The sequence below is a fragment of the Quercus suber genome, unplaced genomic scaffold (genome assembly GCF_002906115.3).
Source record: "Quercus suber isolate HL8 unplaced genomic scaffold, Cork oak 2.0 scaffold_97, whole genome shotgun sequence".
Lineage (NCBI taxonomy): Eukaryota > Viridiplantae > Streptophyta > Magnoliopsida > Fagales > Fagaceae > Quercus > Quercus suber.
This window is the reverse complement of record NW_027069562.1, coordinates 632,045-646,231: the sequence shown is the minus strand read 5'-3', so window position 1 is coordinate 646,231 and position 14,187 is coordinate 632,045. Positions and strand designations below refer to the sequence as shown.

The window sequence follows — 14,187 nt, the reverse complement described above, 5'->3', positions numbered from 1 at the left end:
TTTTTTTACCCCTTTTTAAAACCTCCCCTCTTTTTTTTTTTTTTTTTTTTTTTTGCATTTTCTCATTTTTTTTTTCAATTTTTTTAGGGTACAAGTATATTTTAGTACACTTTCAGCAAAAAATTTTTAGCAAAAAACTAGATAAGTTATTTCCAAATAGACCCATATCTCCTACATTCAACATAACTAAGTTCCAAGCCTCTTTATTCAAAACCTGTGCAGACACAATTGGCATTATTTATAGTCTTTAAGTGATGGGGAGAGGTTGAGGAACCAATTGGCATTCATTTGGAGCACTGGCTGTAGTATATTATTTTACTACATGCTTTGGGCATGGTCTTTGAGTGATGCATTTGTACAAATTTTGAATTTTATTCTGCCTCCTTATTGTAATTTCCTTTTGGTCATATTCAAATCAATTTTTCTTCCTTTTGAGTTACACTCTTCCTTTTTCTCAAATGCACAAATGAAGGTAATTTGTGATTCTCTTGTGAAGTCCATTAATAGTATTTTAATATAGTAGGTACCAATCTTTGCCTTTGGCACCAATCTTTGGTACTTTGATAAAGTAAATATTATTAGTATAGCTGTAACGTGAAGTATTGCATATACTCTACAAAGGAAAGGAAGCATCACGTGTGATTGTTGATTATGCCTTGCTTGAGATACACATGTAGCATTAGCATTGCTCCTAATGAAGTAATCTTGCAAGATGCTTTTGTCCCTTTCTCTTTTTCAGGCCACTAAACATAAATCTTATATTTATTCTCCTTTTTTTATTATTTAAATCTTCTCAATGATTATTAAAGTTTTATTGATGTTCATCCTGCACATTGAGTTATAGGGTTGGATTTGTTGGGCTCTTTTTATTCTTTGCTAAAAACCTTGATTGATATCAATTGTATCATTCTCTCCCAATTGATTCTAGTGCACATTTGAAATTAAGGGAATAGTTATAAAAGTTTTCAGAATCTTTTTCCAAAACTAGTTAAGGTGATAAGTTATCATTGGAATAATATCATTTTCTCATTATCTCACAGTTAATATTATTTTTATGATACATCAATCACAATAAACAACATCAAAAATTATATTTTTATTAAAATTGTAAAGTTTGTTTGGATCTTTTGATTTATCATATGCCAAACCCCTTCAAAAAAAAAAAAAAAGTTAGAAAGGAAGTTAAGTGTGTATACAGAAATTGAGCATTACATTGGCCATCACTATTTAGCCTAGAGAGTGAGAAACTATATGGGAGGAGTAAAGTGGGCTGAAAAACTATATGTGAGTCATCATTAATTTGAAATACCTTATTACAAATGTCCACGGGCCCAAACTTTGACCACCCTTTCTATAGTTGGGTGCTTAGTACACTTGAAAGTTCAATATCAAGGACACATGATTTTTAGCTAGGAATGACCTACAACTCTTATAATTTAAAAACTCTTTCAATCTCCCTAAGCAAGATGAGGAAAATTTAGCAGTAGGCCCACATGAAATTTCCAAAGTACAATTTTAAGAAAATTCCACCTCAAAATTCATCATACACAAGATTTAGAACTTTATGTGTGTATAACCTAGTTTTTTTTTTAATGAACAAAAAAAGGGCTCATATGGCACGGTATCATTGCTCTGGCCCACTTAAACCTGAATTCTATGGGAACAACATGTGAAATGGAGAGTTATGACATGTATAGTGATATGACATATAGTTATGTATAGTGATATGACGTATAGTTTCTTCCATTCATTGTGTCTATATAGTATTTTTTATAACTAGACATAACAAGTAGAATTCATCTGAGATTTTACTTTGTGTTTACTCAAGGTGAAAGCCCACTAGTTGAAATTTTTTTTGTAATTTAGCATTGATTTTTGTAAATGATGATAGAATGCTATTGTGTAATCTTTTAGTTTTCCATTATATATATCTGACTAGTGAGCTCCCAAGGTGCCAACATTGAAATTGATGTAGTAGTGCAGCTCTTGTTAGCATTGTATAAACCTGTCATGTTGCAACAATCCATACTGAAATTAAAGAGAGCTTCAATCAATAATTCTAGTTTTTCAAGTTGTTATTTGTGGATAACAATGATGGGTCATAGCCATACACTGTCCTGGCTACGAATGTTGGCACTTTTTAAGAAGGTGGGTTTGTCTTTGATTGAAAAGTCTAAGATAGAGGAGTTAGATGAACAATGGAAGATACAGGGGAAACAATATGATCATTATCACTTGAAGTGGAATGCTTTGAATAGAGAAAAGAAAAAGGTTATACTCAGGGGCGTAGCCATGAATTTTTACATGGGGGGGCCGATTCGAAGTATTGATATTAAAAACATAATTCATAAGGCTATTGAATATGAAATTTCAATTTTGATATATCTTACACATTAACGAACATACAAAAACTGTTTAGATCACTATAGACATATACAAAAATATCCACACAAAAAAAAAAAAAACATTTCACATCAAAATCATGCCTGAAGACGATTTTTCGTGGAATAGAATTCATCCATAATCATTTCCATGGTGAAATTCCCAGCAATTTCCTTTTCTATATAAACTATCATATTAACTAGAAAAGAACTTTAAAAAATAAAATTTTAATTAGAAATTTTTATTTAGTTATATGGATGTTATTCATACTCAAGAAAAAACAACATTCCACTATAATTTAAACAGTCAACCCATCATCATTCCTATTATTAAAATTTTCCTGTATTTTAATTTTTTTTAATTAAGAATAACCCCTCAAACAAAAGCAAAAATTAAACTAACAAAAGCAAAAATTAAACACACAAGTATACAACATAAACCAAACAATTTAACAACACTCACTGCCACATGATATCTAACTAATCAAAAATATGTAATAAATCAAAAAAATTTTACCTTTGAAACTTTGTCTTCACAAAGTGCAAAGATGGGGTGTGGGCCATGTNAAATGATTTGTTTAAGAAAGTAAGAAGAAAGAAAATAATGGTCAGTTTTTTTTTTTTGGGATCGTGAGGATTGAGTTTGAGAGGAGGGCTGAGCTGAGGTTTTGTTTTGTTTGGGGGCTGCTGGTACCAGTGGATTGGGTGGTGGCGTGTACACAGAAGACAAGAAGAGAATAAAAAGAATAGCAAAAGAAAGTTTTCTGATTTTGAGTTTGAAAATGGGTGATAAAGTGTTATTTTGTTGGGCAGTGCCTTTGGGTATTTAAATATAAGTGGACCATGTTTTGTTTTATTAGAGGATAAAAGAGGCCTACAATTGAAACTAGAGCATGCTGGGGCCTGGGAGTGAATTGAACAGAAATGAGAGGGGGGGCCGGACGTACATCATTGGGGGGACCCAATTAAAATTTCTATATGGGCTGGTGGACTTTTTTTTTTGCAGGGGCCACGGCCCCCCCAAGAGGTAGCGTGGCTCCGCCCCTAGTTATACTGGATCTGTGTAATGGGGATGATTAGAATATGAATAATGGAGAACAAGAGCTATTCTTATCTTAAGTATTTCTGCTTGGCAGAGTCCTTTTAGTTTGAATGCCATAATAGCTTAGATAATTCAAGGCCACCTTTGTGGGAGAGGGTGATGAAGCACTACAAAAAACTGCTCCTATAGTGGCGTTTGTGAAACGCCACTATAGGTACTAAAAATGCCACTATAGGACCATTTTGGCTAGAGTGGCGTTTGCTATAGTGGCGTTTACAAACGCCACTATTGTACCGCCATTATAGATCTATAATGGCGTTTTATAAAAATGCCACTATAGGACCGCCCTATAGTAGCGTTTGCAAACGCCACTATAGGACTACCTACAAACCAAATTTTTTTATTTTCGAAAAAGGCTATAGTGGCGTTTGACAAACGCCACTATAGGTCTATAGTGACGGTACAATAGTGGCGTTTCACAAACGCCACTACAGCCAAAAAACCGTCAAAAAAAATTTTGATTACCAAAAATTAATTTTTGGTAATCAAAAGAATTTTTTTTTGACGTGAAAAAGTTTTTTTTTTAATTAAATTAAAAGATACAAAACAAAACAAAATACATAAATAAAACAAAAAACAAACACTATAGCTATCCCAACAAATTCAAAATGAAACACAAACCCACCTAAAAAAATTCAAAATCAAACCCAACATGCTCACATCCAAAATTTTTTTTTTAAATAGCAACTCCACCCCAACACATTCAATTGCCACAGACCACCTGCAAAAAGAAATCATCAAATTGATCAGAAATCTCATAGACCCATGAAGCAAAGTTGATAGCAAACAAGGAATAGACCAAAACTATTATCAAAAAATAAATAGACCAAAACAATCATAATTTTAAAAAGAGAAAGTAAGGAAGTCCCTGAGACTTGTGTGGAGATAAGGGAGAAATATGGACAGTGGGGGTCGGTGGGGGTAGGTGGGGGGTTTTAATTTTTTTTAGATTTTTATATATATATATATAATGAGAAATGATAAGTATATATGTGTGTGTGTATATATATATATATAAATAATATATTCACAACATTTTCACAACATTTACATAACAAATTTTAGTGACAGATTATTACTAGTTGTTATTGTTAGGGCAAAAAGTAATCTTAGTGTTAGGTTCAAATTTGAACCAATAACAACTAACCACCTATGGTTTGTTGTGAAAATATTGTGGACGTAGCATCTCTCATACATTAAAAAAAAAAAAATATATATATATATATATAAATAGAAATGATATGTTAACAACATTTTCACAACATTTTTACAACAAATTTTAAGTGACAGGTTGCTATTGGTTGTTATTGTTAAGGCAAAAAAATAAACTTAGTGTTAGATTCAAATTTGAACCAACAACAACTAACCACCTATAATTTGTTGTGAAAATATTGTGGACATAACATCTCTCATCTAAATATAAATATAAATAATATATACATTTAAATAAATTATATATTCTTTAACGCTGAAACTCATTCATTTTTTTTTAATGAATATTGTAGAATATGCCATAGAATATTCCTAGAATATTCTATGGCATATTCCGTAGTATTTGGCTTGAACTCAAACAACTCTTTTTTTTTTTTTTTTTTTTTTCTTTTTGGGAATAGTGTAGATGATGCACTTTTTAGACCTATAGTGGTGTTTGGTAAATGCCACCATAGGTCCTATTCCAAACGCCACTATAGCTCCTCTATTAATTTTTTTTTTTTTTGGTGCTGGATTCTTTTTCTTAACCTCTTTTTTTTTTTTTTTTTGGCTAGGCTATAGTGGATTTTCGCAAACGCTACTATAGGTCATACTCTTACAAATGCCTATAGTGGCGTTTTCACCTATAGTGGGGTTTGGAAAACGCCACTATAGGCCTTATCCAACTGAAAAAAATTCAAATAAAAATAAAAAGTGCTTATAGTGGCGTTTGACAAACGCCATTATAGGCCCTTGTAATACAAGGACCTATTTGAAAAACGCCACTATAGACCCATTTTTTAAAATGTCTCTATAAGTCTCTCCAAACGCCACTATAGATACGCCTATAGCAGCGTTTATAGAAAACGCCACTATAGGGTACCTATAGAGGCGTATTTTACAAACGCCACTAAAAAAAATGCCATTATAGGACTAGTTTTTTGTAGTGAAGATGGGTCATGGTTTGATGGAAACCTTAAAGATAGAGGAGTTGGGTAACAATACCCAAAAAAAAATGTTAAAACATTCTTACCTGCCAATGAGTTATAGCTAAATTTTAGTGGCAGCCTGCCTGGTTCCTCATGGACTTGATCGCCAATTACAAATCACAACATTTCATAGCAATTTCTCTTGTAACAATAGTAACATATTTTGACTCAAACCATATCTCTTGCATTTTGTACAAACTAGTTCCAAGCCTCTTCTACATTCGGAAAATCTGTCATGACATCTTGATCGGTCATCATTTGCCTACACACTCCAAAGATTTTATTGTTAGTAGGGTCTTATAGTTGGCTTGCTCTTTGTCTTATGGAATTCCCACAATATCAAAATCAATCTTGTAGGGGCAGAATTTCATAATGGTAGTGAATAAACTGAATGTCATGGTCCTTGAATGCTATTAGAAACCAAGGGTATTGTAAATAACAATGACAGCCCAAAAAGGAAGACTTGGCATGAGATCATAAATACTAGAGAGAGCGTAAGAATGGAGGCTCAACTCAACTTTGTAAATACTAACAAAGAAGGCCTGAAAATGAAGAATCATTTTAAAGATGATGCCGGTGAACTTGATTAGAGGTATGTTCCTATTCTACTTAAGTGGTTTGAGGGGTGTCCAAAATGAAGTTAATGAGCTTACTAGTATTGATTGGCTTGGTATTTAGTAAAACTATCAAATTGAATGAAGTGTGTATATATTTACATTGTTAGTAAGAACTTTCAAAAGTGATACTATGGTTGTTTGACACATATGATACTTGAAATTTTATGCTATTCGTAAATGTTAGGAAAAGAATGGTATATGCTCACTTTGCTATACACTTGTTTTTCACATCCAACCTTTAGACCTTCATTTCAAATTAAAACAAAGATCACATTTCCCTGAATTTCTAAACTACAATATTTTTTTCTTGTGTTACTCAAAGTTTGTAATTGAGTTAAATTGAAGATCTTCTCATTTTAGCTCATTCTATAATGACTTGATATTTAAATCATGTCATAATCACATACAGATGTTATAAGATGCTATACTTATTTATATTGGGACCCTTTTTCCCCCCTTTTGTGAAATATGTGGACTATTATGTGGGCCATTTAATTCTCAAGGTGTGATATCCAGTATGATCTTTCGTTTTTATTTTTAAACCATGGTGACCTATTGGTCTCAAGGTGTTTGAGGAAATGTCCTCCTTTGGACTCTTTGGTGGTGGGTGGTAGTTTTTTTGGTCAGCATGTCAAAGTAAAACAATAGACAGTTTGATGGAAGTATTTTGTTGGTAACCTTTTCCTACACTAACACCTGAATTAGGTTGAGATCATATGGATGTTGCCTTTTCTATTATTATTACATTAGAAGATGGAACACGATAATTTATGTTGAGATTGACACCGTGAGATATTTATATGTCATTGGCTATGGAAATTGAGATATGACATCTGAGCATGTGAGAGATGATTCTTGGGTTCTCTAAGGGGGTCTCACAAAGTTAGTGAGCATTTTCATGGGGAATTGAACTCTTTCATTTATATAAAGTGGTGGTTGTTTGATCAGCTAGAATTTAGACTGCCTCTGGCTAAAAGAAGTTCTTATTTGCTAATGATAACTACATAGTTGCATCTTGGTGTACCAGTTAGAACTTCTACTCCTAGGGAGCAATGTGGGATTTTTCTAGGATTGTTCTAAATATGCTAGCAATCCTTTCTCAAATCAAACTTAAGAATTAATGAATTATTCATACAAATACTTGCTTAACAGTTGTTTGTCTTTTACCAGTCAAGTGTCTTTAATTTTTGTTGCAAGTAAACCTAGATCAATGCTTCGTTGGACCTAAACGTATTCTAAGCTATTTTGGTTTTTCAAACTTGGTACAGTAGATTAATTATATGCAATTTTTAAAAGGACATCTGATGCTGGAGCATCTGCGTAATGAAGTTTGAATTACAATCAAAATTAGTAGCCAGCAGTAATTTCATATATGCAGCAGCAGGGCAGAAAATGCAGTAGCAGCATTGGATATTCTTCAAGGCAGCAGCTGATGAAAGTTACAGCTGAATTGAGTAATGTTTTTTTTCAGTGCTTTCATTGTAGTTTAGTTGATTGTATCTACAGTATTTTGGTTTATTCAAGTTTTGGTGAGTAAAACGGTGCGTTTGGGTGAGGTTTTAGTGGGAGACCAAACAAAGACAAAACTGAGAGAAATAAAATATCTTTTGGCTCAGGGAGTGGGTTTGTACTGTTTGAAGAAGAGAGAGGCCAGCAGAGAGAGAGAGGCTTGGTGAGAAAATACAGAAAGAGTGATCTCACTCTTTTCTTCAGACAGATCTGAGAGATGGAGAGTGGGCTGGGTTTGGTCTTTTTACTCAAATCACACTTCAGGTATTTTTTCTCTCTAAAAAATTTATCTTCTCTATGGTTTGCTTCTTTTCTTCTTTCCATTCTTTTTGATTTCATTTCTTAAAATTTAACTACTGAATTTTCGGATGAAGAAGATGTAGTCGTTATTGTTTTTTGTTTTTGGTGTATTGTATTGGGGGCATGATTTCTGAATAAAGGTCTCTCTACCTATGGTTGTATATATATAGAAAGAGTACCATATCAACATAGGAAGATCTGACTGCAAACGATGAGACCCATAAATGTTTTTGTTTCTGGTTTTGTTTTTTTTCTATTGTTATTGTGAATTTCTTGGAGTTTTCAGAGGTTATGAATTTAAATTGTACAATTTTGATTTGGATTTTCAAGATCTTTTTTTAGCATCTTATAACCCCTATTTGGCAAATTTGTATATAGCTTTGTTTTGAGAGACTTGAAAGTGGACTTGATAAGAGCGAGGCCTTTGAGGTTTCTAAGGGTTCTTGATCTACAAACAAGGAACACACAGAAATGGGTTTGGATTATACACTTTTAACAAATAGTCTATAGTATTAATTTGAAACACTCTTTGGTCTAATTCCAAAGATGGCATCGTCTATCGCTCTTAGAAGGATGCCACCCCAATCCTCTTGTCCAAGCTTTTTAACCCGATTCGCTCCCTCAAATCGGAAGGAAGACAACAATGCTTTGTACATTGAGTCACGATGGGGGAGGTTGATTTTTCTAGGTTCATGTTTGTTGGGAAATTTAGACCCCGGTTAATAGAATTAACAAGTTTTAAACCCAAGTTGTTAATTAGATTTATTATTAATCAAACTTGTTAAAACAAACAAACATCAATATCATGTCAAAATCATGTAGCGGAAAAAATAAATAAGACAAGATATGATGACCCAGGAAAACCAATGAAACCAACCAGTTTCACAGTAAAAAATCTAGGGGGAAACCTTCCCGAAAAGCAATCCACTTTAGTAAAGAGAAGTTTCAGATCTAGTACAAAATCTTTGTCCCTAGACTCTACAATTCCCGTAGATGAACTCACAGAAGAAACCTTCTACCGCTTTAGAACCTCTGAACTCTTCAATATATGAATGCCACCCTTTGATGCATGAATCTCAATACGTGACTAACCAATTGCGCGGATCCCAGTACGCGACTTCAAACACCAACTGAAAGAGAGAGAGAGAGATTGGCTGCAAAGTTCTTCACTTCATCAATAATGAAGATCAAGAAGCACTTGGTTACAAAATCCTAAGGCGTAAAAACGCAATAGCTTCTTTCAGAGAGAATAAAGCATCGGTCACCTTTTGAATATGTTCTCCTTGTATTCTCTTATGTGACGGCCTCTAAAATAAGCCTTATATAGGTCTAGGGTTGTGATGAAAGAAACCCTACACAAATACAAAAGTCTGGCTCAAAAATCAGATCTGAAATCTGAATTCCCGTAACCTCGATAGATGGCAGGTGTCGAGAAGGTGTTGAGGAGGTGTCAAGTTTTAAACCTCGATAGATAACTAGGTGTCGAGAAGGTATCGAGGAGACAAAAGCTTTCTCAATCGATCCACCAGCTGTCGAGAAGGTGTCGAGATTGCGATAAGAAAACACCTTAAAAAGCTTGATAGATAGCCAGCTGTCGAGAAGGTGTTGAGAAGGTGTCGAACTATCTGTCCAGCTTTAATGAACACCTTTTCTTCACTTGTTTCTTAGTCCAATCTTCATGGCTTTAATACTAGACTTGAGCAACATGTTTCTTGAAGTATTAAACATATCTTAGATCTACCAAATTACAAGTAAAGTGCATTTTGTCAAAGGATTAGCCAATTACATAAAATATGTCCTTAACAATATTCATGGTTCACCAGATCTGGGTTCATGTTTTTTTTTTTTTTTTAATCCTATAAAGAAATCATTTTTTTTATTTCTTTTAAAATTCAAATTTTAGTTTTTTATTCAATGCTGATGTGCCATTTCAAATACAAATTAAATTTTTTTAAGACAGGTGCTACGTCCACAACTTTTTTACAATATTTTCACAACAAATCATAGGTGGTTGGTTGTTATTGGTTCAAATTACCTAACACTAAGATTACTTTTATGTCCCAACAATAATAACCAGTAATAACCTGCCACTTAGGATTTTTTTGTAAAAATATTGTGAAAATATTGTGGACATATCATTTCTCTTTTTTTAATGTTATTTTACTAGCCATGTAAGCATCAAGTGTGCTAGCTATACAAACCGTTTGCCGTGTAAGATATTCCGTTAGTGGGTTAACGACAAGAACCAAATTGATTGCAAGTTAAAAATGATAGGGACTAAATTGACTGTTACGAAAATGTATGGACCAAATTGATTGTGACCTTCAAATGTAGGGACCAAAATTGTATTTTTACCCAATTTTTATGTACAGCTTTTTAAAACCTCACTTTTTTTTTTTCGCATTTCCTGACTTTTTCAAATTTTTTTCTAGCTAAAAGTATACTTTAGTACACTTTTAGCAAAAAATTAGATAAGTTGTTTCCAAACAGACCCATATCTCCTACATGCAACATAACTAAGTTCCAAGCCTCTTTATTTAGAACTCGTGTAGACACAAGTGGCATTATTTTTTAGCCATTATTTATAGTCTTTAAGTGATGGGGAGAGGTTGAGGAACCAATTGTCATTCATTTGGAGCACTGACTGTAGTATATTATTATACTAAAAGCTTTTGGGCATGGTCTTTGAGTGATGCATTTGTACAAAATTTGAATTTTATTCTGCCTCCTTATTGTAATTTCCTTTTGGTCATATTCAAATCAATTTGTCCTCATGATTTACACTCTCTTCCTTTTTCTTAGACGTGCAAATGAAGGTAGATTTTGATTCTCTTGTGAAGTTCATTAATAGTATTTTAATATAGTAGGTGTGTTAGGTTTTTAGACCCCTTAAAACAACAATTGGATTAACCTAGTGTATTAGCCAAGTGATTAACTTAGTCAAATTATGCAAATCTAGGTTAAACACAATCAAAAAATCATATCAAATATAAAGCAGCGGAAATATAAATAACACAATGATATGATCACCAGGAAAACCAAACCGGTAAAAAACCTAGGGAGGATTTAACCTAACTATCCTCAAGGTAAACTCGAATCCACTATATGAAAGAATTGAAGTTCATACAAAAGGACTTACAAGCACCAAAAGAATTTGAAAGAGACTATCACCAAAAGAGTTACATCATATAACTCTTACATCTCCTAGAACTAAAGCTTGCAATCATGTAAGTTTCTTGATTTTGCCTCATAATATACACACCAATTTTAATTATGTGTGGCATTAAGCCTAATAGTACACACCAATTTTAAGCATTAAGCAATTAAACCGAGACTATACCTTATGTTCTTTTTGTGCATGTGCTACACTTTCGAGAGCACAAAATCTTACAATATGCACTAAGGTGTTCATGATTGGCTAGTGAACAGTGGTGAGATGGTTATTTATGACTTTCTCAAAAGGATCAAGTCTGACAGACAAATAACATGTGACTTCAAGATTAAGACAAAGTGATAAACACCATAAACATCTTTCCCACACAACACGCACTACAAAGCTTCAACTAGTAAAGTACAATAAATAAGCTCATCAAAACTAAACAAGGTACACAAGACATGTTATGTGTAAATTAATTGACCAACCTTGTTTTCAAAAACCAAGAAAGAATATGCCAAACACAATTTGCTTCCTCCTTTTTCCTTTTTTTATTTATATTTATTATTTATTATTATTATTATTAAAAAGAGAAAACAAAATACATCCTAGAATGAAATGCATGAATGTTATGCAATGCAAATCCTAGAACAAAAAGTATCAAAAATCAAAGAGCAATGGTCACAAAAGATAAAGCAATGAAGCACAAGAACCATGTTAGAAAGACTCAATTAGATCGAGTCTTTTGCATCCAAAACTTTTTAGATGCACCATGAGCATTGGAGTTCCTATTCACGTTCGAGTGATTTCCAACTCCAGGATTGGAATAAAGGTTTAAAGCCTTTACCAATTCACCAATGAGTGCCATAGGATCTTGTGCTTGAGGCACAGGCACTTTTGATTTGTTTACTCTCTTAGCAGCTTGAAGCTTGTAGCAGTTAGGACGAATGTGTCCAAATTTTCCACAAAAATGACAAACCCAAGCAGGTTTACCATGCATTTTGTCCTTAGATAGTGTAGACTCCTTAGGTTTAGACTCTTTCAGATCAACCATAATCTTCCTAGGTGGTGAAACTTATATGAGTTTGACAACCTCATTCATAGGGGGTTTGACAGTTTCACTTACAACTTCACTCACAGACGATTCAGAAGAAGATGAAGGAACAAAGTTTGTGGAATTGGGTGCAGACACAAAGATGCTTTCAACAAAACCTAAACCAGATTTGTCAGAAGGATACTTTTGAACACTCAGCATGTGATCAAGTTTAGAACTAGCAGATCTAGCAACAGATAAATCAAGTTCTAATTTCTTAACCTTATCAATCAAAAGCATGTTCTCAGTTTTCACATTGTTCAAAAGTTCATTAGCATCAAACAATTTAACAAGCAAATTCTTCTTATCAAGCTCAAGAGATTCAATTTTCTTCAGGCCAAGTTCAACATTCATAGCATCTTTTGCAGCAACTTTGCAAAGTTTATTATAGGTCTCTTGAAGATTTGCATCCTCAGAGAGTTCTCCATCGGAAGGGTTCTCTTCAACAGACACACTTTCATTGACTACAGCAGTAGCAGTGAAAGCAATGAAGTTTTCATTCTCGTCACATCCAGACTCATCATCAGAAACCTCATTATCACTAAGGGTTACAGCTATAGTCTTGCCCTTAGACCTTAAGAATGTAGGACATTCAGATTTAACATGACCATACCCTTGACAACCAAAACATTGAGAACCCAAAAAATTATTAGAAGATTGACCTACTTTTTCTCTAGGTTTTTCAGTGTTGCTAACCTTAGTGGGATCATTCTTCCTAAAATTTCTAAGTTCAGCAGAATTTGTATTCTTTGCCCTTCTATTAGTATTCCTAAGAAAGTTTTTAAAGTTTTTGGCAAGGTAAGCAATCTTTGTAGCAGAGAGAGCTCATCATCAAATCCACCAATCTCAATATCATCAACTGACTTAAGAGCCATTGACTTGGATTTGCTAGCTTTGGGTAGGTCCAACTCATAAGACTGAAGAGATCCTACAAGTTCATCAACAGGGATGGAGTCAACATCCTTGCTCTTAGTAATGGTAGTAACTTTGGGTCTAAAGTTTTCAGTTAAAGATCTAAACATCTTTCTAACAATTTTAGGTTGATCATAGATTTCACCCAAATTATATGCAGAATTAACAATATCATTCAACTTAGCATAGAATTCATCAAAAGTTTCATCATCAGACTTCCTAATGCTTTCAAATCTAGAGGTTAATTGCTACAATTTGTTTATCTTAACTACCTTTGTGCCTTCATGCACAGTCTGGAGGATTTTCCAAGTAGTGTGAGTAATCTCAACATTAGAGATTCTCTTAAATTCATCCATAGAAACAACGCTAAAGATGGCATTCATAGCTTTGCTATTGAACCCAGCTGCTTCTTTTTGAGAAGTTTGCCACTCACTCACAGAAGTAGTGGGCTTCTCCCATTCGTACTCAACAGAATTTCAAACCCTCTCATCAATGGATTTCAAGAATGCTTTCATCCTTACTTTCCAATAAGCATAGTTATTCCTATCAAAGTGAGGAGGAACAACAAGAGAGTGTCCATGTTCCATGACAACAGGGGTTAAGGATCAGTTCAGAGATCAAAAGATCTACAACAAAAGAGCTACTCGCTCTGATACCACTTGTTAGGTTTTTAGACCCTTTAAAACAACAATTGGATTAACCTAATGTATTAGCCAAGTGATTAACTTAGTCAAATTATGTAAATCTAGGTTAAACACAATCAAACAATCATATCAAATATAAAGCAGCGGAAATATAAATAACACAATGATATGATCACCCAGGAAAACCAAACCGGTAAAAAACCTAGGGAGGATTTAACCTAGTTATCCTCAAGGTAAACTCGAATCCACTATATGAAAGAATTGAAGTTCATACAAAAGGACTTATAAGCACCCC

The 14,187-nt window shown here is 33.5% G+C and overlaps 1 protein-coding gene across 9 annotated transcripts in view; it reads left to right on the top strand.

The window, feature by feature from the left end:
* Positions 1 to 7,784: 7,784 nt before the first annotated feature.
* LOC112028474 (uncharacterized) overlaps positions 7,785 to 14,187 on the top strand; it is a 41,565-nt gene continuing 35,162 nt past the window's right edge. For all 9 annotated transcript variants that reach the window (XR_010629463.1, XR_010629459.1, XR_010629462.1 and 6 more), the window contains exon 1: positions 7,785 to 8,053. The gene's annotated coding sequence lies outside the window, so the exon portion shown is untranslated. The remainder of the gene's footprint in view (positions 8,054 to 14,187) is intronic.